Source organism: Suncus etruscus, chromosome 11 (genome assembly GCF_024139225.1).
Source record: "Suncus etruscus isolate mSunEtr1 chromosome 11, mSunEtr1.pri.cur, whole genome shotgun sequence".
Taxonomy (NCBI): domain Eukaryota; kingdom Metazoa; phylum Chordata; class Mammalia; order Eulipotyphla; family Soricidae; genus Suncus; species Suncus etruscus.
Window position 1 is genome coordinate 73,813 of NC_064858.1, and position 26,969 is coordinate 100,781.

The 26,969-nt window shown below is 41.2% G+C and overlaps 3 non-coding genes across 3 annotated transcripts; all 3 read left to right on the forward strand.

The window, feature by feature from the left end:
* Positions 1 to 1,852: 1,852 nt before the first annotated feature.
* LOC126023783 (U7 small nuclear RNA) lies at positions 1,853 to 1,917 on the forward strand. Its single transcript, XR_007500845.1, has one exon. It is a non-coding gene; the product is annotated as a U7 small nuclear RNA (small nuclear RNA).
* A 5,277-nt stretch (positions 1,918 to 7,194) lies between these two features.
* Positions 7,195 to 7,266, forward strand: TRNAE-UUC (transfer RNA glutamic acid (anticodon UUC)). The gene has a single exon. It is a non-coding gene; the product is annotated as a tRNA-Glu (tRNA).
* A 1,444-nt stretch (positions 7,267 to 8,710) lies between these two features.
* On the forward strand, positions 8,711 to 8,814 carry LOC126023654 (U6 spliceosomal RNA). Its single transcript, XR_007500758.1, has one exon. It is a non-coding gene; the product is annotated as a U6 spliceosomal RNA (small nuclear RNA).
* Positions 8,815 to 26,969: the final 18,155 nt, after the last annotated feature.

The window sequence follows — 26,969 nt, forward strand, 5'->3', positions numbered from 1 at the left end:
GCCTTAGGTTACATACTCAGGCCACACAAGACTGGCTTGTCCTGCTGGATTCCATATTAGGGTCTGGCCTCTGCACCTTCTCAGGCACAGCTATCCCAGAATCAGATTCTTTTTTGAACACATTCATCTTATGTCTCACTGTAAAAAGTGCTTGTGAAACTCCCCTGCAGAGAAATATTAAATTCATAGATAAAATGAACCATGTCTGTGCAGATACTGAGATCTCTAGACACAAAGGTCTGATTGTATCACCCAGGACAGAACAGAAGTCTTTCAAACACCACAAAAGCACCACCGGGAGAGTAAATGATCCTGAACAGAGTCTATAGTTAATCCCATGACAATATACTCCAAGGATGGAGAAACCCCATATCTCTTAGGCCAAGTGAATTCCTTTTTGAATGACCCCAATATTTACTGTTCCAGGGCAGGAGGGAAAAAAAAAAGCAAACAGCACAAAACATTGTTTATTTTTTATATATTATTTTTATCTTCATTTATTATTATTATTATTATTTACCTATCTATTTTTGGTTGATTTCTCTGTTTGGGTGTGGTTATTGAACTTGTTGTCCCCAGTTATACCTATTTTTTTCTCTTCTTTTCTTTTCTTTCTTTATGTGCTATGTCGTTTCTTATCTCAAGACCATGGCGGGTTTTTTTTTTTTTTTGTTTTTTTTTTTGTGGTGCTTATCATTATTGTTGGAGTCCTCACTGGATATTTGACACTTCTTTTTGTACTGGTGGAGTGTTTCACCTTCTTTTTCTCCTTCGTCTCTCAAATCGATGATGAGAGCCTCTAGAAGAATTCCGCCCATTTTCAGAGTATTAGACTTTTACCCCAGTTTATTACTTTTCTCTTCTTAAAACAAAACCATGCAACTTGAACTAGCTAGTCCTGCCTCCCAATTAGAGGGGGAAATAAGGGAGGCACCAAGACCAAACAGATGCAAGACTACTATGTAGTTGGATAGGTACATAGGGGAGGGAAGAGGATATGGGAGGTAGGACAAAAACGAAGGTGTAGGGAGGACAATTTGGTGATGGGAATCCCCCCTGATTTTATGTAAATATTTACCTAAAATATTATTGTCAACAATATGTAAGCCACTATGATCAAAATAAAAATTATATTAAAAAATACAAAAAAAATGAACCATGTCTGCCAAATACACAAGGTTAGCTAGCCATTCCTTGTCCAACTGGGGCTGTACAAAGTCAGAGTTTTGCTCTCACAGGAACTGCACTACTTCTTCCCTCTTGCCAACAAGGTGAGAGTGCACCCTTCCCCTGAATAGCCACTTCACTTCTTCATGGAGAAGATGCTAGTAGTAGGCATCCACACTCTCACCCAGGGTGGTGAATAGCCTGGATTTGATCACAATTGTGAATTTCACAAATTATCTTTACTGTGTCATCTGTCACAGAGTTTAGTTCAGCAGAGAGTTTTTTTTGAATCCAGTCTATCATACAATGAGTGGATACAATGTATGGGTGTGCAACTTCTGTTTCTTATGACTACACAAAAACACTGAGCCATGCACAGTGCATCATCTGTACATACATACATCAACACATCAGATTATTATTCTGAGTGAAATGAGTCAGAAGGAGAGGTATAGACACAGAATAATCATTTGTGGCATATAATAATAATATGGTAATAATATCTAGAGAAAATAGGGATGAGGGACAGGAGGACTAGTCCATGATAGGAAGCTTGCCATAAAAAGTATGAGTTCAATTAGAATAGAAAAAGGTACATTATGAGATTAATAGTTGGAACATATCACTCTGGACAAGAAGTAGATGCTGAAAATGGGTAAGTAACATGCATGGTACGCTTTAACAATATTGCAAACAGCTCTTATAGAATTTGTTTGGCAGGCCTTCTGGTCTCCACCAGAAGGCGCCCTTAAAAAAAAAAAACAATATTGCAAACCATGGTGTCATAAAGGAAATTTTGCAAACCTCAGTGTCATAAAGAAAAAGAGAGATAGAGAGAAAAAAGAAAAATGCCTTACCCTGGCATAGGCAGAGGAGGGTGAAGGGGAAGGAAACAAGGGACATTGGTGGTGGGGAAAGTGCACTGGTGAAGGGTGGTGTACATTCTATGATTGAAACTCAAGTATAAATAATTTTGTAACAAGTATGCTTAAATAAAAAATTATTTTTTAAATGTTTCAGGCACTCTATCATAATTCCTTTATGATATATCATATGCCTTTAACAAAGTGCCATTTTTGTTTTTGTGTGTATTTTAGTTTGGTTTCTTGCAGCACACACTAAAGTGTCAATAGGTTTTTTTTCCTTTCAGTAAAATCACTACTTTTCTCTGGAACACTGCTCTTGCTTTTAAAGATTATTAAAAGGTTTTTCTCTTTTACCTGTTTCATCTCCATATTGTAGGATTTCAAATTTTCAGCACATTTTGGTTATCAAGAGGAAACGTTTTGAAACGTTTTGCTTACTTATTATCAGAAATCAAAGCATTTTTCCTCGAGAAGGGTGTTCACTATCCAGAATTAACAAACGATCAGTGAATTCAAAAACTGTATTTCATGGTGGATGTTACTTCACATCTAAATCAGCTTAAATCATAAACTATAGGGGAAATGAAACACAATTTTTTCGATGTTAGAAAAAGAAGTTATTTCGTCTGAAAACAAATTACCTGTTTTTGCTCAAGATTTTGACAGAGAAACGTTGATTCACCTTCCAAGTCTGTTGAAACATCACCAAGAAAATAATTCTGATATTGACACTACCTATTTTAAAACAGCACTTTTAAATATGAGGGAAGCTTTTCTCAAGAGGTTTTAGGATTTCAGAAACAGCAAAGTGACATTGGCCTTTGTTAAAAAAAAAAAAAAAAAAAACTTCTGGATACCACTGTAATGGAATTAAATTTTTCTCCCTTTAATATCAACATTGGCAACTTTGAAATGCAATTTCTGGATTTAAAAACAAAGAACTGTGGAGCTCAAAATTTGAACGTCTTTGTGCTAATATAGAAAGATTGGAGGAACACAATTGTGAACTTAGTTCACAACACAAGTGGTCTGCTTTGAAAGACCTAGAGAAGGAAGATATGTTGATTTTTAACACCTGGAATAGTATTCCTGACTCATATAATCAACTAAAAAAAAGCTAGCATTTGCTGTTCTTTCCTTGTTTGGGTCTACATATTTATGCAAACAATCATTTTCAAGCATGAATTTTATCAAGAGTAAATTGAGAAATCATCTCATTGATGAGTGTTGTGTATGTAAATATTTTAGGGGATTACTATGTTACCCTAAACTGATTGGTGATTGTGCCCTACCCTAGGGTGTGACCTGGCATTCTGCCCCCACCCTAGGGTAGTACCTGATTCTGCTTCCACCATTGGTTGGTATCTGATCTCACCATTGGGTGGTACCTGATTCTGGTGGATAAAAACAAGAGTCTGTGGAAGGCCAGGGCTTTTTGGCTGGAATTGAAGCTGAGTCTTTGGACTTCAGTCTTGTCCACCGAATAAAGCAAATATTTCCACGAGCTGACTGTCTGCGAGCTGTTTACCCTCCGTTTCACCTCAGAACCGTCGGCTAGACAGGGTGGCAGACGCGTGCTCCGAGCTGGAAGGGAAAGACCTCATCCTCCATCCCTCCATCAGTCAACCTCTTCAGGGGCTGACTTGCTACAGATGAGAACCTGGAATCGTGCCTAAAATTAAAAACAACATTAATAAAAAATAAATATAAACATGACTTACTCAAACTATCCTAGGAAATGCAAAGCCAATGTTCACATTAGTGTTTGTGACTTTGTCAGTCATTGTCAGGATTTAATCTTCTCTACATTGTAAGGCAAATTTTATGGAATTTAACGTTATTGATCAATAATATCATTCTAAAGTTTTTGTTTTATTAGTTGTGTTATTTGTATCCTCCTGACCTATGTGGATACTTGCATGCAGAATATTTTCTTTTTTTATTTTTATAAATTATCTTTATTTAAACACCGTGATTACAAATATAATTGCAGTTGTATGATTATAGTCATGTAAAGAACACCCCCCTTCACCAGTGCAGGATTCCCACCACCAATTTCCCAGATCTATCTAATCCCCACCCACCCACACCTGTACTCGAGATAGGCTTTCTTTTTCCCTCATTCATTCACATTGTTATGATAGTTTTCAGTGTAGTTATTTCTCTAACTGCACTCATCACTCTATGTGGTGAGCTTCATGTCATGAGCTGCACCTACTGAGAAGATAGGGGGAAAAAAGGGTTGAGACTGAGGCAGTAAAATATTAGAAATGAGATTTGTAGGGCAGTATCAAGGTCACAATACAAGATGGATGTTATGGATATATAAAATATATGCATACAATACTATCAATAGGAAAACAAGGAGAAAAAAATTCCAGTGACTGTCCCAACATAAACCAGTACTAAAACGGCCCGCCCTCCTCCCAAAGTGCATTTCCATTAGTGTAGGGAGAGGTAGGGGAGAAGCCTGAGTCCACCTGAACCCAATTCTGGCCATCTGAGCTGGCACCCAGGGAAGGCCTGGAGTCAGGGGAAAAAGACAAGGATGGCTGGGGGCCTGCCAAGCCTCCCAGCACTCCCCAGGCCAGGGAGAAGGGCTCCGGTATGGGCCTCCACAAACCCCATACCTGGCAAGAGAGAACCAAAAGCATGCAGAATATTTTCAATAAGAACTTAATGAAACTAAAAACAGTGTACCATCCTATGTATTTTCGGTTTTAAAAATGTGGCTCTCGGGACTGGAGAGATAGCATGGAGGTAAGGTGTTTGCCTCTCATGCAGAAGATCTGTGGTTCAAATCCCATATGGTCCCCTGAGCCTGCCAGGAGCGATTTCTGAGCATAGAGCCAGGAGTAACCCCTGAGCACTGCCAAAAAAAATGTGGCTCTCCAAATAAATTTCAATCGTGGTTTTGGCGAGATTTGGCTCAGTTGAAAAAAGGTTGTCGACCACTGGCCTAGATAAAAACCAGACCAATGCAAGTGTTAGGCTCAGGGGGTTCCAAGGCCATAAGAAAATCTGACTTGAGAACTTCACCCTCCACTCTGTTCTGTGGAAAATTCAACTGTCACAAAATGGGGGCTAGATCTACCAGAGCTACTGAATTCTAGGTACTATTTGGGGCTGTTTGGATGAACTTGGTATTGTTCTGAAATTAAGCAATCTATACATGATCACTTCCACTAACTCAAGAACTCTTTCATTAGATGAGAGAATCCATGAAGATGGAATTGAAGGAATCAAAGAACATGTTAGTATGCCACAGTAACAGAATTACACAGGTAGAAAGCTGTATAAATGAATTTGAAGATTACAAGCCAGCATTGATAAAGAAGTCAAAAGAGAAAGGAGCAACTTAATGATGGAAGAAAATGTAAGATACTTAATGAGCAAAGACAAGAGAAATAATCTCCAAATTATAGAAATCCCAGAGGGGAGGAAAAAGGGAAGTGGAAGGACAAGTAGTGAGAGATTATAGCAGATAACTTCCCCACTCTCTAGAAATAGGCTACTGTATAAATCCAAGAGGCAAAAAGAATGCCAAACAAAATAGAACCTAACAGAACAATACCAAGATATATAGTAATCAAAATTGCAAAATACAGAGGACTCTTTAAAGCAGTAAGGGAGAAGAAAAATCTTAAGTATAAAGGGAAGAATATAAGAATCAAACCATATCTTCCATTTGAAACACTCCAGGCAAGAAAAGAGTGGAATTACATATCAAATTAATGAATGAAAGAAATTTTTAATTCTAGAAATGTATAGAGCATACTATATAATAAAACATTTTTCTTATATAAGCAAACCTCTTGCTTATATTTGAGAAAGGAATAAAAACATTCTCAGACAAAAAAGAAATTCAACATTTACACTAACAAAACCAACTCTAAACGAACAACTAAAATATCAGTTATATAAACCAAATACCCAAGTGTAACTACAATAACCCTATTTATCTATAGTTTTCTGCAGTTAAATACTCTACCACCGAGCTATACCCCGTTTTGTCAATATTTTTCTTAAATGTCCATGGACTAAACTCTTTCATCACAGCTAGTGGGTTAGATCAGGAAACAAAACCCAACCATTTGCTGCTTTTAGGAAACACACTTAAAAGCTCAGGACAGGGGCCAGAGAGATAGCATGGGGGTGGAGTGTTTGCCTTGCATGCAGAAGGACAGTGTTTCGAGTCCCGGCATCCCATGTAGTCCCCCAAGCCTGCCAGGGCGATTTCTGAGTGTGAAGCCGGGAGTAGTCCCTGAGCGCTGCTTGGTGTGACCAAAAACCAAAACCAAAACCAAATAAAAAGAACAAAAACAAAAAAAACAAAAACTCAAGATAGACATAGGTTTATAATAAAAGGATGGAAAACAATTTACAATCTACCTGAAAACCAACAAACAAAAACTGGGACAGCCATACTTATATCAAACCAAATTGCATTCAACCTCAAGAAAGTATTTAGAGACAAGGATGGATACTGCTTCTTGATCAGGGGAACAATAATCCAATAAATACTGACTCGGAATTGTTGTATATAAAAGTATTTCTTCAGGATTGTTCTGTGACTATTGCCCCACCTAGCCCTTCCAGGTGGGGGCGCTGTGGAGTTGGCAATCAATAGCTTGAAGGCGAGGGGAGAGGGGTCCTTTTGCGAAAGCTGTTTGCAGGCTGCAAGAGGATTCTCTCGCTCTCTCTCTTTGCCCAATCTTTTACACCCTATCCTTCTTGTCTGTGGGGATTATTATTTGCCGCGGATAAATATTACCGAGGTCTCCCCCCGAAAGGGGACAAGGGGATGGGAAGTAATTTCTCATTCTGGGGTCTGTTCTTGGATTCACAAATACCCAACAAAGGATCTAACAGCCCAGATAATTTACAAGCTGGACCCTCCAGCCCTTAGAGGAGGCTCTTGACCCGCAAGGCTGAGGGGTTCTTCCTTCTTTCGTGGCCACTTCTAAGTGTGCTGGAGTGAACAGCACATTTTAACCAAGTGAACAATCATATCGGCTGGGGCCGGGCCGGGCTGGGCCGGGCCGCGCGCAGCTCCGAGGCGCCCGGGCGGAGAGACGGCGAAGCCGTGGGAGGGGCGCGCGCGAGGCGGAAGCGGAAGTGAAGTCTCATTTGGCGCCCGGCGCGTCCAGCCCCCGGCGTCTCCCACATGGTCTAGCGGTTAGGATTCCTGGTTTTCACCCAGGCGGCCCGGGTTCGACTCCCGGTGTGGGAAGGCAGACAGCTTTCTTTTCTTTCGCACTCTTCGTTTTCGTGTTCAGAGCAATCAAACCGCTGAGTTCGCAGCGCGCTTAGAAGCCAAGGCACAGATGCCAGAGTGGTCTTTCTTTCCGCTGTGCGGTCCTTTCATTGCATTCTAAAGCAGTTTCGTGTTTATCAACTGTTTTGTAATCGCGTCTAACGCGTCACCACACACGAGTCTCCAGTCAGTGTCGCGATCCCGCCACGTCACAGGAAATCCGACCCCCCCCCGCCCCCAGCTTTCTTGCGGGCAGAAACGGCAGCAGTTGCCAGGGTGCTGAACCGGGGGTGCGGCGGGTGTTTCGCGAGGCCGCTGTTGGGTGCTGGGTGTTCGGGGTGACGTGTGAGTGCGCCTGAGCGAGCCGGAGCTGCTTCCCGGAGACCGGGGAGTTCTTGCCCGGCGCTTGGGCCCCCGCTCCCGGGGTGGAAGCCGCCAGACGGAACCAGCCCTGCCTGCAGACGAGCGGCCCCAGCCCCAAAGCACCTCGGCTAAGCCGCCTCCAGGACGGGCGGGGCTGCTTTCCTAGGCCCAGGCGAGCCTCCTTGGACCTGGTCTGCAGCCTGAGAGGGAGGGGCACTACCAGGCAGGCCCAGCTCTCTCCTTTGAGGACTGCGATGCTGGGACGAATGCTTGCGGCATTCAAGACTCAAGGGGTGGAGCTGAGCCTGGACCCGGTAGGTGTATGCAGAAAAATGAGATGAGATAAACCAGTAATAAATCATGTCTTAATGTTCTCTGTAAAAGGCAGAACCCCTAGATAGGAGCTGAGAAAGGTGGCTGTATTTTGCATAGTCACAGGAAAAGCTGTAACAGGAAAAGGAAAAAAAGGAAAAAAAGAACAGGAAAAGGGAAAATAAAACTTTTAGCAGAGTTCCATTCCCTGGAGGCAACTGATCACATTACCAACTGCAGACTTGAGACAGACTTGTTTGCCTAACCCCAGAGTCTTCTAGGTACCAAGAAAAGTTCTTATAGTGGTTACTATAGTCAGACTCTAAGCCCTTGGTTTTACACAGGTCCTATGTTGTGTTAAGGGCGTCACAAAGTGTCTTGGTTCAATTTCACCATCAGGGTAGCATGGAAACCTGCCTTGGTTGTAAGTCATTGCTGGTTCTATGTCATCTTGAAGGTGGCCTGGGAGCCTGCCCAGGTGACAAGCCAGTGCCTGAGAGAAGTGGAAGCCGTGCAGGTTCCAAGGATGGTTCCCAAAGTTCGGGGTGTACAGCCGATCTCAGAGAACTGAAACTTAAGTCAAGTCAACATGACAATGTTCAGGGTAAAAGGCCCACCTGCAACATATAAATTTTGGAATTCCTATCCCTAAAAGACAGGAACTCTTCTCTTACATAAGATTACCCCATATTATTGGGTCTATGCAAAAAGGAAAAGGATAATGACACAAAATACTATTGGATGCTTGCTTCAGCAGCACATATACTAAAATTGGAACAATACAGAGAAGATTAGCATGGCCCCTGCGCAAGGACGACACGCAAAATACTATTGGGGCACCAGGCAGCTATGGCTAAGTTGTAGTATAGTATCAACACCATTCCCTAGGAAATACATATAAAGAAGTACACATATCCCCTAATATTTTCACTTTTTGTTTGTTTGTTTTATTTCTGCTTTTTAGGCCACACTCAGTGGTTATTCCTGGCTCTGCACTCAGAAATCACCCCTGGCAGTTTGGGGGGACCATATGGGATGTGGAGATCAATCTGAGTTGGTTGTGTGTAAGACAAACACCCTTCCTGGTGTACTATTATCCTGGCCCCAATTATATGCTATTTTAATCTAATAAATAGGTGATCATTTAACATGGAAGCCTAATATACAGACAAATGCACAGAAAAAAATGGCATAAAAATTATTTCATTGTTATTTGTGGATGGAAAGGGGAGGATGCAATTTTTAAGAAGAGCTTAACTGACATGAAAGTTGAGCTGGGATTCTCCCCTAATATACTGAACAAGTCCAAAGAGGCAATACTGCATCCCAATAAAGAAATACACAAAAAGTATTCATAATAAATACGCATAAAGAAATATAGATATCCCCTTTTGTTTTTTGAATAAGTATGAAGTGGGTAGAATCTGGATTGCTGCTTCAGCCTATGAGGTGATATGTTGATTGATGGCAGTCAGGAAGGTGGCTGGCTGGAGTCACAGGCCAAGATATGTCCTTGAGCCAAGCCCAATTTAAAAGCCAAATCTGGTTTCGGGATTCTGGTCACAACCAGTAGTCCACGGTGAAGAGGGGTGGAAAGAGTGGGAGTTGGTGGTGCTCCAAATCAGCTCCAGGGGTGTAGAACTATAGGGGTAAAAGGGTTTAATAGGGAGGGTCACAATTTGGGGATAAGTGAACATAGGGAAGCAATAGAAAAGGTTTTGCCAAGTGACAGGTAGGTGAGGTGGAAGGTAGAACTATGTACAACACAGATGGACATAGTATACAAAATATAAAGATATAAGACTACCATAGGAGCCGGAGAGATAGCACAGCGGTAAGGCGTTTGCCTTGCACACGGAAGGTCGCTGGTTCGAATCCCGGCATCCCATATGGTCCCCTGAGCCTGCCGGGGGTGATTTCTGAGTGTAGAGTCAGGAATAACCCCTGAGCATTGCTGGGTGTGACTCAAAAACCAAAACAAACAAACAAAAAACAACAACAACAACAACAAAAAAAAAAACTACCATAGGGGGTCATAGGAGTTGGAGCAATAGCACAGTTGTAGGGAATTTGCCAACCCAGGATGGACCCAGGTTCGATCCCAGTATCCCATATGGTTCCCCGAGCCTTCCAAGAGTGATTTCAGATGAAGAGCCAGGAGTAATGCCTGAGTGCTGCTAGGTGTGGCCCAACACCCTAAAAAAACTCTAACATAAAAGTGGCCACCAACCACACAAGTGCATGAACAGATAGATAAACATTGAAACTCGATCAATATGCTACAGCTGTAAAAATGGACCTATCTAGGAATGGGTCAAAGTGCTTCATAAATATAAAGCTGACATATGAATCGGTGGTGAAGACATTTTCTGATTTCTAGGAATCACTGCTGATGAGGGTATAAAAGCATTAGAGGTTAGATTATGTATACATCATTCTCAAAACAATCAGCTTGTCCAAATCCTGTCTTACGCATATCACAAAAAATTTTATAGACTTCTCTGAACATAAACATTAGATATAATTATTTTGAAAACAAGTCTTACACTGAGCACTATAATATGAGTCTAGAGTATCAAAGTTCTTTTTCCATAGATATCTATGAAAAACTTTAGAACATTTTTGCAGACATAATTAATTGAAAATAATTTGATAAGACATTCATATAATGAGCATTGTAATAAGACTTAAGAACACTGAGCACTATAGTGCGAGTCTGTAGTGTATGCCAATTGCAGTATATGCTATAAGAATTTTTTGCCTGTCTTCCCAGCTGGATCTTCCAGGTGGGGGCGATACGGGAGGAAATAAATAGCTTGTTGGGGAAGCGTAAGGGACTTTTTTGGCAGAGCTGACGACTGGTTCAGTTTGGTTTTTGGAGTTGGCTTCAGACTGACAAAAGACCCTCTTTGCCAAACCTTTGGTCCCCTAATCTTTTGTCTTTGTGGATTATTTACTCCGGATATTACTACCAAGGTCTCCCCCAAAAGGGGGGACGGAAGAATGGGATTTAATTTATCTTTCTGGGAGCTATTTGTGAACTCAGAAACAATAAGGGGTTCAGCATCCACCAACAAATGGCACCTGGAACAGGTGAATCTGGACCCTCTGTAACTGTAAGTGACATGTCTTATTGGAAATTGCCTCTGGAGGTCCATGGCTGGTTTCTATGATACTCATGCTCACTATGCCATCTGTTATTAAACACATCGGTTTGGCATTATTCACGTGCATTATTCTGTTTGGATGTAAACCACTTGGTTTGGCACTAGTAAATATTGTCACTGGATAGTTGCTGTTTACATTCCAATCAAAAATTTCTACTCCAATATTTGCATCGCTTGAGTGGTCTCCATTAGTTAGTTTGTGGAATTTCTGTGTTGGCTAATATAGCTATCATGTGCATAGGCATTGGCTGGTGGTTAGGAAATAGACAGTGTGGAAATTGTAAAGTGATGACCAGTATGGACAATAAAAAAATTTATCCTACGAAAATTGAGACTAAGGTACAGGCTGATAAATCTAGCACTGGCATCAAGAGTATAAGCATTTTTGCCAGTAAAAAATCAGCCCAGATACTTAATTTAGATACTCACGATCCAAATCAAAATCTTGACACTGATGACCAACCTCCAGTGCTAAGTTCATAAGGGAGTCCTGATTCTGTTCACAGTATGGACTCACATGTTAGTGCCAACTCAGACAATGAACCACATTCTAGTACTCCATACCTCAGGCCTCAGAGCCCTGTGCAGGGTACTTCTGCTAATCCGACCTCAACTCCATTACAGACAGTATATGTTTCAACTTATCAACCTCTCGAAATGGAGGTTGTGGAAAGGTTTAAAAAAGCATGTAAAGATTTTGGGGTGACCTCTTCATTTTGTCTGGAGATACTAAGTATTTGAGATTTGGTGTCAAAAAACAATTTGGACTCTGTATGACTTTAAAAAAACTTGCTGAAATATGCCTGCCATCTAAACAGCGAACTGAATGGGAAATGTTATATGCAGAGGGTGTGAAATCTAAACTATATAGTCTGGATGGAACAAAAAAATGAGTGGCAGAGGTTAATCTCTTGTATGAATTATTAATGGGAGAAAATCAATATTCAGATGTACAGACACAAGCGGCTTTACCTAAGGAAATCTCAAAAATAATTAAAGACGTTGCATTCTCTTCATGGGAAAGAATTGATGCTAACAGTACTGGTGAGGTAAACTTTTTTAAGAATCATCCAAGGTCCCCATGAGCCTTATGTAGAATTTGTGGCTAAGCTCAAAGATGGTTTGAAAATACAAATTAAAAATGATGAGGTGAGGAAATTTCTAGAAAAATGTTTGGCTTATCATAATGTGAATTCGGCTTGCAAATTGGTATTGGCTCTGTTGCAGGAAAAAGCTGATTTAAATGAATTTTTATATGCATGTAGGAATGTTTATGATATGCCCCATTCATTAGCAAACTTAGATCCGGTGCAAACCTTTGCAATTATTAAAGGAATAATACCAATACCTCGTTAGCTCCAGGGACAAAAAGTCGCCCGAAAGCCAGGTCTCTGTCCAAAATGTAAAAAAAGGTCACCACTGGGTGAAAGACTGTAGATCTGGAAATCTCCCTAATAATAACATAGGAGGAGGTTTTAACACAAACCCTAGGAGACAATTTTTCTGTTACTATTGTGGAAAACAGGGGCATATTAAAAGGAATTGTTGTCTTTTGTTAAATTCAGCTCCTCCAGGACCTACATTTACGAAACAGGGAAATGCCTACAGGGCCAATCCCCAGGCCCTTTCAAATCAGGGGCAAAGTCATCAAACAGTAATTCTTCCTGGTCCAGCCCAAGAAGATTATTCTCAATTAACTAATTAAAACATGCCACAGCAGGCAGTGCTGGGCTTGATATAACTTGCCCAGAGGACATTACAATTTACCCAGGAGAATGCCCTTATATGTTACACAAAGGCATAGTGGGACCACCACCCCCAGATACAATGGGTTTGATTTTGGGCAGAAGTTCCCTTAACGTAAAAGGTATATCAGTAACCACAGGTGTCATTGATTCAGATTCAAAGGGAAATATTATTGTAGTCATTAATGTGCCAGTTAGTTGGACTTTCAAAAAGGGGGAGACGATTGCCCAGATAGTAATAATACCTTATGTTAAATTTGGGACTTTAGATAAGACAAGAATTGGAGGTTTTGGAAGCACAGATCCGGGGCTACCAAAAACCCACTATTGGCTCTGATTACTAAATTTAAAGATGAAAATCCATTGATTAAACTTAATTTAGAAGGGCAATCCTTCAATGGCATGATTGATACAGGTGCTCAGGTTACTGTAATTTCTGATAAAAAATGGCCAGAAAATTGACCTCTTCAAGAAATTCCATATTCGCTAAAAGGAGTGGGAGGCCTGAGTTCTTGTTTGTTAAGCACAAGAACCATGGTATTTTATGGCCCAGAAAACCAAAAAGCTATAATCAGACCTCACGTGGGCCCATTCTCACCATCCCTGTGGGGCCGTGACCTGCATAAACAATGGAAGCCAAAATTCCATATTCCATTAGCTAAAGATGAGCCTGAACCTTCTCCTGAATTAAAAACCCAAAATTTTTGGTAGGGGCCACTGCCAGGAAAACCCCAGCACCAATAAAAATAAAATGGAAATCTGACGAACCAATTTGGACAGACCAGTGGTCGCTTAAAACTGATAAATTAAAGGTGCTGACAGAATTAGTGGAAGAACAACTAAAATTAGGACATATTGAGCCTTCGTTTTCTCAATAGAATTTGCCTATATTTACTATAAAAAAAGAAATCTGGTAAATGGAAACTGTTAATGGATCTGAGAGCTGTAAATTTATCTATGGTACCTATGGGAAAATTACAGACAGGTTTACCATCACCTGTAGTAATCCCTAAGAAATGGCCATTAATTATAATTGATTTGAAAGACTGCTTCTACCATATTCCTATTCACCCAGATGATAAACACCATTTTGCATTCTCAGTTCCTTCTATCAACAATACCCACCCTTGCAGGCTTTTTCAATGGACTATTCTCCCTCAGGGCATGCTAAACTCACCAACTATGTGTCAATTTTTTGTTGACAAGATTTTGAGCCCTACTCATGAAAGATTTTCCAGGCCATAATTTACCATTACATCAATGGTATTTTAATTACAATGAATAATGAAACAGATTTACATAAATTATATGCTTATGTGATTAATTTTTTTGCAAATGGCAGGACTGAAAATAGCTTTAGAAAAAATACAGACCATGCCACCATATCAATACTTGGATTTTATTTTGGACCAAACATCAATACGTCCACAAAAAATTTCCATCAAAAAATAAAACCTTAAAACACTAAATGTCTTTCAGAAACTTTTAGGTGACGTAAATTGGCTCTTCCTGGTGCTAGGAATCTCGAATGCAGAGCTGTTTAATCTGTTTAAAACTTTGAAAGGTAATCCTGCATTAAATAGCCCCAGAAATTAACACAAGCTGCCAAAAATGAATTGGACATTTTCTTGAACAGACTACAAAAAATCATTTCTCTTAAGATTCATCCCGGGAGAGAAGGTATTTTTATTAATTTTCCCTACAAAAGAAACACTTACCGAGGCTTTAATGTAACAAGCTGATCCTTTGGAATGGGTGTATTTACATAACAAACAGCCTCAGTCTGTGATACCTTACCTGCAATTAATCTCAGAATTGATTATCAAAGCAAGACTCAGATTAATATCTTTATTAGGTTTTGATCCAGATATAATAGTACTGCTAATACCAAAAAAGGAAATGGAGTTAATGTTACCTCTTAATGAATCTCTCTACAAAGGGCCCTCACAGGAGAGATTTCACAGGGGAGATTTCTTCTCATTATCCAAAAGGAAAGAACTGGGACTTTTTGAAAACGACTCAGTTTGTTATTTCTTCGATTGTACGGGATTTTCCTATTCCCAATGCAAAAGCTTTTTATGTAGATGAAGCTAGCGGAGGAAGTGGAGGAATAACCAGAGAAAATATGAATATAATGATAGATACCAAGTATAAGTCTGCACAGAAAGTTGAATTAGCAACATTAATTTACCTATTAGAAAATGTATCTGAGGGGCCGGAGAGATAGCATGGAGGTAAGGTGTTTGCCTTTCATGCAGAAGGTCCGTGGTTCAAATCCCGGCGTCCCATATGGTCCCCCGTGCCTGCCAGGAGCGATTTCTGAGCATAGAGCCAGGAGTAACCCCTGAGCACTGCCGGGTGTGACCCAAAAAAAAAAAATGTATCTGAAGCCATAAATGTCATCACTGATTCTTTATATGTTGTAAATTTATGCCTGGTAAAAGCCACTGCCTCCCTCAATTCTCATAGTCCAATTATACAGAATTTACTGAAAAAATTACAACAACTCATTCAAAAACGAACTGAACCCACTCAGGTCTTCCAGGTCCAATGGCTCAAGGAAATAAAACTGCTGACTTGTTGGCAATGCCTATATTTAAATCACCGGTAGAGAAACATTCAGCCTTACACACAAATGCTCGCCGTTTACATGTAAATTACCAAATTCCATGGAGGCAAGCTAGAGAAATTATAGAAAAATGCAGCATATGTGCTCCGTTAGCACAGAAGACTCATATAGCAGGAGCCCTTAACATTTTATTTATAGGAATCCCATCATATGTGCGGATCGCCTCCTTCACCCACAATTGTAAGCCTCCTGATCTCGAACTGAAGAATACATCGTTAACTGTTCCAGTGCTGTATCCTGTATCAAGTTACAACTCATCTTCCCTGATTCACCAAATGCCTCTGGTCGGACTTTTGGGAGTTCTATACTCCCTATTTTTTTAGAGTAATTTTGGACTTGGTAAAAATATTTAGCTTATGTATTTGTATTTTTTATGATTAGAATCCTTTGAAGTATATTTGATTCTATATTTTTGATTACTGTAATTAATGTTTTTATATTTTAGTTTTTAATCTTAAAAATTGATGTTGTATTTCATTAAAGTTTTGCTTTTGTAATTATGGGTTTGGGGTTAGATATTGTTACATTATTATTATTATAGTTATTGTTATTATATTGTACATTATTATTGTTTGCTTACTAAAAAGGGGGAATTGTAGTGTATGCCAATTGCAGTATATGCTATAAGAAATGTTTTTTGCCTGTCGTTCCAGCTGGATCTTCCAGGTGGGGGCAATACAGGAGGAAATAAATAGCTTGTTGGGGAGGCGTAAGGGGCTTTTTTGGCAGAGCTGACGACTGGTTCGGTTTGCTTTTTGGAGTTGGCTTCAGACTGACAAAAGACCCTCTTTGCCAGACCTTTGGTCCCCTAATCTTTTGTCTTTGTGGATTATTTATTCTGGATATTATTACCAAGGTCTCCCTCAAAAAAGGGGGATGGAAGAATGGGATTTAATTTATCTTTCTGGGAGCTATTTGTGAACTCAGAAACAATCAATAAGGGGTTCAGCATCCACCAATACAAGTGCAGAGTACTCAGTTGTATCCCAGGGACTTCTTTTTTATTTTATTTTATTGAAACCATTGTTTTCTTCATAGTTGTATTTCAGACATGAATGAATCAGAGCCAGTTCTACCACCAATGTCGATCCTACTCCAATGTTCTTAGAGTGCATCCTATATTTCCACACTTTGCCCCCTGGCCTGCCAGTGTAACAGGCCCTTTTTAAGTTTAGATTGTTATAGTTTGGGCCACTTGATTATATTGTTGTTGACTTTGGCTTGTATATTTATTTCTGTCCTTTTTTATCTCCACCAATGCACCTGAGACCACTTGGCCCCTGCCCCCCCCGCCCATTCTTTCTTTTTTTCCTCCATTAATGTTATAGAAAAATGCAAAACTATGATATAACATAAACAAAGTAATTTGTGTCTCAAGGTTCTATGGAAAAGTCAGGAACTTCTATATAAAATATAAAAAAAAGGGGGTGATAGTTTTTTCATAGGCCCAGAAAAAGTTGGGGAAAAATAGAAAAAAAGAAACTTTGGCCTAAAATCAGGGTGTCCTGCCATAAGACCAGCTATAGGCTCTGGGCATATTAAGTTGTCTAACCCCAAGTCTTTCTTCATGATCCTAGGAAAATTTCTCAACCACAGTTGTTGCAGTCAGGCTTCAGTAATTAGATATCTTCGTTTTTGCACAGATCTTATGTCGAAGTCAGGATGTAATGAAGTATCTCATGATTTCATCTCACCATTAGGTGGTGAGACAAGAAAACCCGCCCTGAAAGTAAATTGTTGCTATTTCCAAGTCATCAGGGTGTCATATTAACCCTGGAGCAAGTAGAAGTTCAATTCCTGGTGCAGAAAACCATGCCTGTTCCAAAGATGAGATTCAAGGTTCAGGAGTAAATAGTCAATATCTGATCAACTGAAACCTAAGCCAAGTCACTATGACAAATGTTCAGGGTGAAAGGCCCCCTGAAAAAAAAATTCAGAGTTCCTATCCCTATTAGATAAGAACTTCTTTCTATATATAAGATTTCCCCCATTTTATTGTGCCGATGCAAAAAGGAGCAATGCCGCATGATACACTGTGCATATGGGGGTAAAAATAACAAGCTAAACAATTCCTATAAATTGGTTCTAACTTAAACTAAGAACCCAAGAGAAACTTATCTTGCAGAGTTTCCTAGACAAATCCAAAAAAGGTATGAGGAGAACTACATCTACATAAGGATATATATAATAAGTACTATATATATTAAGGAAATGCACCTAAAGAAATATACATAGTCACTTTAAGTCTTCTGAAATAGTCTGGGGGAATAAAATTCGGACCACAGTTTCAGCCTGTGACATGGTCTCATGGAGTCTCAAATATGGCTTGCAGTAGTAATGGATCAGGAAATGTCCTTGAGACGAGGGTCTCTCCAAAGCCGAATCTGATAGTGAGTACAGAGAGATGGGAGAAAAGGGGCCACAGAGAGCAGTTCAGCAGCAATGGCGGCGGCAGCAGCTTCTTCTTGGTCCAAGGCAGGAGCTGGGCTGGAGATTGTCCCTTTACTTTGGGAATTGGCTGGCAGTGGGTTAGGGTGGGGGGATTGTTCTGGTTCCTAGGAAGTTAAGAACTAAGGGTAAAAAAAGGTTAAATAGGGGGACCAGAGCAGTGGTGCAGAGCAGTAAGGCGTCTGCCTTGCCTGTGCTAGCCTAGGACGGACTGCAGCTCGATCCCCTGGCATCCCATATCGTCCCCCAAGCCAGGAACGATTTCTGAGCGCATAGCCAGGAGTAACCCTTGAGTGTCACTGGGTAAGCCCCCCCCCAAAAAAAAAACAATTTAAAAAGGGTTAAAAAGTGAGAAATAACAAGTCAGGGGCAAGTGAGTGAAAGGATAGAAAATTATTTGTAAAGTTATAAGCAGGGGAGGAGGAGAAAAGGAAGAGTTATATATAACAGGGCAAAGGACTACATACAGCATAGAAATTATGTACAATACAAACATAGAGGTGGCCACCACACACATGCACACACACACACACACACCCCACACATAGACACCCCACCTGAAAGCCAGGTCCCCCAGCCTTTGCAGCCTTGCAGCTTTGTGGCCTTTACGGCTGGTGCCCTAAATAGGTGAATTCAATTGAACCCTGGATTTATAAAGACTTTAAGAAGAAAAAGATGTAAGTAAAAAGGTGAAAATTGAAAAGAGAAAATTGAATGGAGAAAGAAATGAAAAATGAATGAAAGTGAAAGAAATGAAACAAAGAAATGTAAGAGAAGGAAATTGAGGAAAAAAGATTTATTGTATAGAGAAAAAAAATTTTTTTATTTTTGGGCCACACCCAGAGATACTCAGGGGTTGCTCCTGGATATGCACTCAGAAATTGCTCCTGGCTTGGGAGACCATATGGGATGCCAGGGGATTGAATCAAGGTCCGTCCTAGGTTAGAGCATGCAAGGCAGATGCCCTACCGCTTGCACAACCACTCTGGCCCCAGAGAAAAAGATTCATTCAGAAAGTTAGCAAAAGAGATTTGGAGAGGAATAAATAAGCAAAAGAGAACAAAAAGACAGCTGGAGCATGGCGTAGCAGTAGGGCGCTTGACTTGCACATGGCTGACCCAGGACAGACCATGTTTTGATTCCCGGTGTTCCATATGGTCCCTCAAGCCAGGAGCGATTTCTGAGCACATAGCCAGGAGTAAACACTGAGAATCGCCAGGTGTGGCTCAAAAATAAAAAAATGAAAGAAAAAATAAATTATCAAAAGAAATTTTAAAATAGAGAATATCTTCACCATAGATTATAAATAGAAATAGAAAATGGAAAACTCTGATAAGTCCAAGACATCTATGTTTTAAAATATCTTACTTTAAAATAAAAACAAAAAACAGCAGCAGCAAAAGTGCCTGGCAGGTCAGATAAATATACCCAACAGGCCACATGTGGCCTGTGGGCCATACATAGTTTAATCATTAGGGAGTTGGGACTTGGGTCCCAGCCAGTGTGGAGTGTCAGAGAAGGTTTATTGAACTGTCTACCTGCCCACATCTGTTTCCAGACATGATCTAAGTGAGCTGCTTCTGTGTAAGATGGGAATTTAAAAGTCAAGCATGTATGCAATCAAGCATATACAAAGTCAAGCACATAAGAAGTCAAGCATGTATGAAGTCAAGAATATATAAAGTCAAGTATTTAGGAAGTCAAGAATATATAAAGTCAAGTATTTAGGAAGTCAAGAATTTCAAAACTTTCTGAATTAAATATTGATTCACAGATTTGGGGGAGTAAGAATAAAAAAAGGTATGCAAGTATTGTTCTATACTGATGACCAAATTTCAGGTAAGTCAGTTTCGAAAGATGTCAGCTGATAACTTAATCTATTGATGCAGGGCAGTCAGGAAGTCAATGGTCCTCTGTATGTAGATCAAAAGAACCAGGTCCTCGAGCCAGAACTCCAGTCAAATAAGTCAATGTAAGCAGGTGGTGAGATGGTTGCAAGCAGCAATTCTTATACTTCTAATGAGGGCAGAGGTTTGGCACTCTGTTGCTGAGGGACCAGAAAAGAAAAGGAAGCTTTGTTTAGGAACAGTAAAAATAACATGTTATGAGAGGCATACAACAAAAAGAAAGGCTATTTAATATCATTTAAACCAGACCTCCAGGAGAATGGCTTCAGACTATAGGACACCCAAGCTGGGGCACTCCTGCAGTACTTTGGCCATGAGTGTGTTGGTGCCTTGGCCATGACCATGTTGGCAATATTCTTTAAGTTGGCTTGGTGCTCCTGCAGCACATACTCCAGCCAAAGATCCAGGTTCTTGGGGTTCTTCAGATAAGAGTTTTTCAGAATGGCACAAGCCTAGGTCAGCTCAGCCAGGAAGAGTAGAAGTCACAGTGACATGGACTAAGGTCATTTCTTCAACCCCTGGTTTTAAGTTTCCCTGGTGCTGTACTACCAATTTAATAATGCATGTCCTCTAAATTATAGGCTAGAGAAATGCCTGGAGTAGGAATCATGAACTCAGCACTCTATTGTTCACGTAGATCTCAACCCCATAAAGAAAGGAGCAAGGAAGCTACATAAGGCTGAAATATAACTATATTCCCTTCAGGGACAATGCTTTTTAGCCATATAGCACTCGATCAGACAGAGGAAGAAGACTAAGTGCCTACTCCTTACATGCCATAAGGTATCTCCTGCAGGGCCCAACTACAGGGTCAGTATTGGGAAGAGAAATGATGGAAACTTTGGCATCTGTGCCAATAATTCCTTTAAATTCTTTTCCATCTACCTCTAGAGTTAATAGTGGATGCATGTTTTTATAAGAGTATAAGTAAATGCAACTAGCCTGCTAGATGGTTAGTGCTACCAAAACCTCCAATCCTTGGGCGAGTGGAGTGGCCAAGCATAATAAATGGAAGAAGCAAGATTTAGGCAATGTGCTCTCCTTTTTAAAATGTCAATACTGTCAATATTGTGATAATAATTGTGATCTCCCCTGTGTAATCTGAATCTATTATTCCCACATGCAAACTGATTCCTTTAGTAGTTAGACTGCTTCCTCCTCAGAGTAGGTCTATAGTGCCTGGCAGTATTGGTCCCTTTAATCCAGATTTTCATTTGTAAGAACCTTGAGTTGGTGTTATTGTGATGGTGTCAGGGCAGGGGATAGCCAAGGCAGCAACACTTCCTGTGGTGGTAGGTTGTAGGCTTGCATGAGTTGGGCATCTGATTTTGTGGGATTTAGGTTTAGCTCCCTGGTCAATTTCCCAATACCTGTTGGTTGTTGGGGCAATCTCTTGCCCAACTATCTCCTCCATTGCATTTTGGACAAGGTCCACATGGGGGTCTTCAGAGGGCAGGGCCAGGGAGGGTCCTACAATCCAGAAATAGTTGCCAAATTTGCCACAATTACAGCATCTGCTTCTGGTTTGTAAGATATGGCATTGTCCTCTTCTCCAAACCCCAATGGAGTGGCCATCTCTTGCCCAATGGTTTCCCCTGCTGTTGCAAGTCAGCCCCTGAAGAGGTTGACTGATGAAGGTATGGAAGATGAGGTCTTTCCCCTCCAGCTCGGAGCTCGAGTCTGCCACCCTGTCCAGCTGACGGTTCTGAGGTGAAACGGCGGGTAAACAGCTTGCAGACAGTCAGGCTTGTGAAAATATTAGCTTTATTTGGTGGACAAGACTGAAGTCCAAAGTCTCAGCCTCAGTTTCAGCCAAAAAGCCTCTCGCCTTCCACAGACCCTTGTTTTATCCCCCAGAATCAGGTACCACCCAATGGTGGGATCAAATACCACCCAATGGTGGAAGCAAAATCATGTACCACCCTAGGGTGGGGGCAGAATGCCAGGTCACATCCTAGGGTAGGGCACAATCATCGATCAGGGTAGGGTCAGTAACATAATAATCCCATAAAATGTTTACATACACAAAACCCTGCCACATACTGGGATAAGGTACAGGTGTTAGCCTCGAAAATATATGTTTGCGTGGGGCTCTATACTCTCTGCACTGATAACCTGAACTGAGTAGACCTGAAGAGCATTTACATGTGCCTGATGTAAAATGGAACCTATATTTCAGCATACTTTTATATAGTCCATCACATCTTCCCTCTCTCTGATAGGACATAGAATTGATAGGCAGTTCTCATTTGCGTTTTTGAGGACCAGCTGCCTTATTAAATATTTTTGAATTTCCTTCTCTTTTACCTGCTGCTGGGTCACATCAGATAGTTTTCCAATCATTAATTTCCCAATAAATTAGGCAAAAGATTCCATAACCCCCTGGAAACTTTTCATAAAATTGCCTTTGAATTCCTAATTTGCATTGCTTCCCCCGCCCCCATGCACCCAATGGTAGTTCTTGCACATGGGTTAAGATAGTACAAGGTAAGGTAGCCTACTGTCTAGCTTCACCTTTCCTTATCAACATATTCAAAGTAATTCAGATCCTGGACAGTCTCCTATCAGATGGGCCTAGTTTGGCCTTGGCCTTATCACTGTATTACATTCTTCATTATAGATGTTGTGAGTGGCTCAGACATATTGGAAATCTTGTGGGACCCAAAGTGCATTCTTACTCCAACCAGATAGATATTGAGCATAGTGTGGAGAAGTTGGTCCATAGACAGCACAAGCCTTTTTTAAATGTCCAAGAGAATTTATTTTTAGCCCTTGGTATGATGGAAGCTCATGAGGCCTGTATCTTCTGGGATATAACCTTATTCTATTCAGCAGAAGAAAAATTTCAGACTCTGAGACTGAAGAGATATTAACTAGTTCATTATCTGAGGTGCTGGTGTTAGTATCATGCCTGGGAGATGCAGATCTCTCTAGGCTGTCATCAGTAGTATTTGGAATATTATCACTCTAGGTTAGGTTTGAGATTGAGCCTGAGTTTTTACTAGAAAGTTGCCCCCCCATGTTACATCGGGAATTTTATTTATTAATATTTTTGCCTGGGCACCAGGGGTCCGACAATTTCCTGATGAAGCTCAGAACTGTGGACCCTGAATGCTCATTGCTTTCCTCTTTTATACATTTCAGAGATATTCCATCCAGCATTCCATGCAGCAAACATTAAATGATTCAAAGACAATGTAACAAGCTTTACCTGACATGTGAAACACTAGTTCTTTCTAACTTTTGAAAGGGTTAAGAGAAATTTCCCGTCCCCATCTAGGATTCACCGCCCAGGCACCTCTAGGCCCCAGGAACCCTGCAATTTGCTAGCACCTCCGACCCCCTCGAGGCCCTGGCTATCAATAGCCAGGCTATCAATCAATCTCCGCACAAACTTCACTGGGCTCAGGAAAAGAGACTGTATGGTGTAAATTAGAATTTATCACCTTTTGTGTAACTGATAAGATGTATTGGAATGATCTGAAAAGTATAAAAACTGGCTCTGCCCTGAACTCGGGGCTCTAGACAGCCCTTTTTGGTCTCAGACCCAGGCTAGCTTGAATAAAAATCTTGCTGTCTTGGACCACTGCCTCTGCCTCTTTGTCGTGCAGCACCTCGGGGTTTGGGGTCTCGGTCTCGTGGGCCATAACACTTTCACAGACATCTGTCTCCCATTCCCTCTGCATTCCTATGTAGGCAATATAACAGACTTAAATGACATATGAGATAATCGTCTGACCTTAGTGTCAATTTTAATATATAGCATAGATAAACACAGTTGTACAAAAAGTGCTTTTACCAGGACTTAATATATCTAATAGATAAGAATCGAAGAAAAACAGGACCAGTATTTTCTTGGTTCTGTCTGTTTATCTGTGTTCCTTGCTCAGGCTTAAGGCCTGACTTGTCATGATTATAATTAGCCCTAGGTGAATGAAGCAAGTTTTACATCAGTTACAAAACAAATTAGTATATACGTATAATACATTTTAAACTTGAACACCTTCACCTTGCTTCTGGCAAAGTTGGTATTTCAAGCAATGAGCTTACCTAACTATACTACTATCAAGCCTTTTTTCTATTCTTTTCATCAAAGAAACTCAAGTGTACCAAGTCACTGGAAACTTTGCCTCATTTACACTCAGTCGGATGCTGGATGAACCATCTTGCATATTTCATCTATTATGTCTAGAAATAAATGCACAGACTCCTTCCCAGTGATAGAAACTCTCCTCTCCTCTCCTCTCTCTCTTCCTCTCTCTCTCTCTCTCTGTCTCTGTCACACACACACCCCACAACAACAACACCCTTTTGAAAGGCATTTGGCCATTTCAACTTTAATCCCAACAAAATACATGTTTTGTGTTCTCCCATTCTCCCTTCCTTCATCTTCCCCATCTCTCTTCTCTCATCTTCTGCTTTCATTCTCCTTTCTTTCTTTCCCTATTTTTTCCTCTTCCCTTCTCCATCTCTTTACTATCTCTTTTCTTCTCCTCCTTTACCCTTTCTCACATATTCTCTTCCTCTTCTCTCCACCTTTCTCCTCTCTCTGCTCTCTCTGTCTCTTTCTCTCTCTGTGTGTCTGTCTCTTTGTGTGTGTGTGTGTGTGTGTGTGTGTGTGTGTGTGTGTGTGTGTATGTCTCTCTGTCTCATGCTCTGAATATCCTAGGGAACATCAAATGACTGGCCAAAGTCCTTGAACACAGCCCATTTCACAGCACTGTGGGGAGCCTAGCTGATGAAACCTAGAACATAGGACACCTCAGTAATTCCTAATCTGGTCACCCACGTGACCAAAGGCACCCATGCCTCGAGAACAAAGGAAATAGACAAATACTAAAGTAATTCAAAGCAGCCCAATACATCCAGCCAGAAAGAAAAATATATAGAGCAACTTGCCTTTGTGTTAGCAATAGGTTATTAGGATTACAGCTGATGTTTTATTTGTGCTTGCTGAGTGGAATTTGTGGGACTCTGTTTGGATCTTGTGTTTTCTATATAAACTCTTTTAGTATAAACATGTGCTCAGGTCTACCTCTTTGCCCCTCCCTATTACCTGCCCCAGCTTATGCTAATGAATGCTTGTAACTGTAATTGGTGGAAAAACCTGTAACACCCTCTGACGTATTTCAGCCCTTAAAAGCTGATTCCCCCCGACAATAAATCCCTTTTGAACAGCATGTGTTGTCTTGAGGGCTTCTCTTACTAACTTCTCAAGTTCTTCTTTACAGGTCGGTTCTGCTCGGGCAAACCCGTGAATAACTAGCAACCTTCATTTCCACACCCCCGCGGGTCAGGGGTCCCCCACGGGAGGTTGCAGAGTGGCGCCCCACGTGGAAGCTCGAGTTACAGAATACCGACCGGGTGGCAAAGTGCGATGAGTCCCGGAGCTAAATTACGTCAGGTAAAGTAAATCAAAGCAATGTAATTTAGTTAGTCTAATGCCTAGGTGAAAACCGCCATCCCATTACAGTCCCAGAGTAAAAATGGGGACCAGCCTGAGCAAAGGAGCAAAATTTATTAAAGGTATACAAGAAGTACTTAGAAGTAGAAATATAGTAATTGAAGAGAAAGATTTGTTGAAATTTTTAATGTTTGTTAATAATATTTGTCCTTGGTTTGCTATTACTTGCCCAAAAATAGTTTCCAGTACTTGGGATCTAGTCAGGGCAGAACTCACTAATCATTTTAGCACACATGGCAGTGAGTCAGAGAAAGAGATTATACAACAATATTGGGATCTCCTCAAAAGCATCATAGTAAAATCTGCTTTTGACCCTAAGAGCTTGCAAATTGTGAAAGATGCCCAGGAACATTTGGAGCACGTCTCCAGACAATGTTCCCGCTCCAGTTCATTTTTGCATATTGATTCCCTTTCTCCCCCTGAGGAACCTTCTCCTCTTATGCAAAAATCTCTTTATCCCTCTCTGCGGGCAGCAGCCTCAGAGCCCCCTGAGGAAAAGCTGGACCTGGAGGAAGAAACCGAGTTGGAGGAAGAAACTGCTGCCTACCATGGGCATGCAACCTCTCTCCCCTCACAGCCTCCCCTGTATAATTTGCCCGCGCCCATTAAAGTGCCTCTTCCAGAACCCGATAATCCTTTATAGAGATTCAACAGCTCAGACAGCAAATTGCCCAGCTTCAAGCTACATATCCATCATCTCCACATTTTTTGTTCCCCATCCATGGCCCTGACGGGGAGGACTGGGAGGAGGAGGGTGAACTCCCCTCTTTACCCTTCGGCAGACCCCACATGAGGGCGCAGGCCAGGCAAGAAGCAGCCGCAGCTGCTGCTGCTGCCACTTCAGCAGCTCCAATTCCAGCTGCCAGAGCCCCCCAACACCCAGCCCAGCCCGACAATGGCTCCCTGGACCATAGTCCCGATCAAGAAGAACCCCCTGACATCCCTGAAGTCCCTATTTGCCGGCAACTGCGGCAATACAAGGCCCTCGACAGAAAAGACCTCAAAGAACTTTTTTTTTTTTTTTTTGGCCACACCCGGTAACGCTCAGGGGTTACTCCTGGCTATGCACTCAGAAGTTGCTCCTGGCTTGGGGGACCATATGGGATGCCGGGGATCGAACCTCGGTCCGTCCAAGGCTAGCGCAGGCAAGGCAGGCACCTTACCTCTAGCGCCACCGCCCGGCCCCAACCTCAAAGAACTTTTTACGGCAGTCACCTCCTATGGCCTGCATGCTCCATATACCTTGTCTTGCCTTGAATCCATCGGTGGCGGCAGCGCTGTTCTGCCAGCCAAGTGGTGAGATATTGTTAGAACTGCTTTGAAAAATGATGTTTATGTTTCATGGGAAGCTGATTTCCTATTAAGATGTCAGGGTATTGCTGCAGGAAATGATGACCTTTATGCCCGCATATCAGGAATACCCCCATATCACATCCTCAAAGAACAGTGTAAACTCCCTAGAAGCTTGCTTGCAAACACGGCTCTCGCTGCCCTACGAGCTTGGAAGTCCCTTCCCTGGGCTGGTACCTCTACTGCCCTGCTCTCTCAGATAGTGCAGGGCCCAGATGAACCATACAATTCTTTTATTGCCCGCCTTTCAGAGGCTGTAGAGTGTGTCCTGGGCGTCACCACCACAGACGCTGA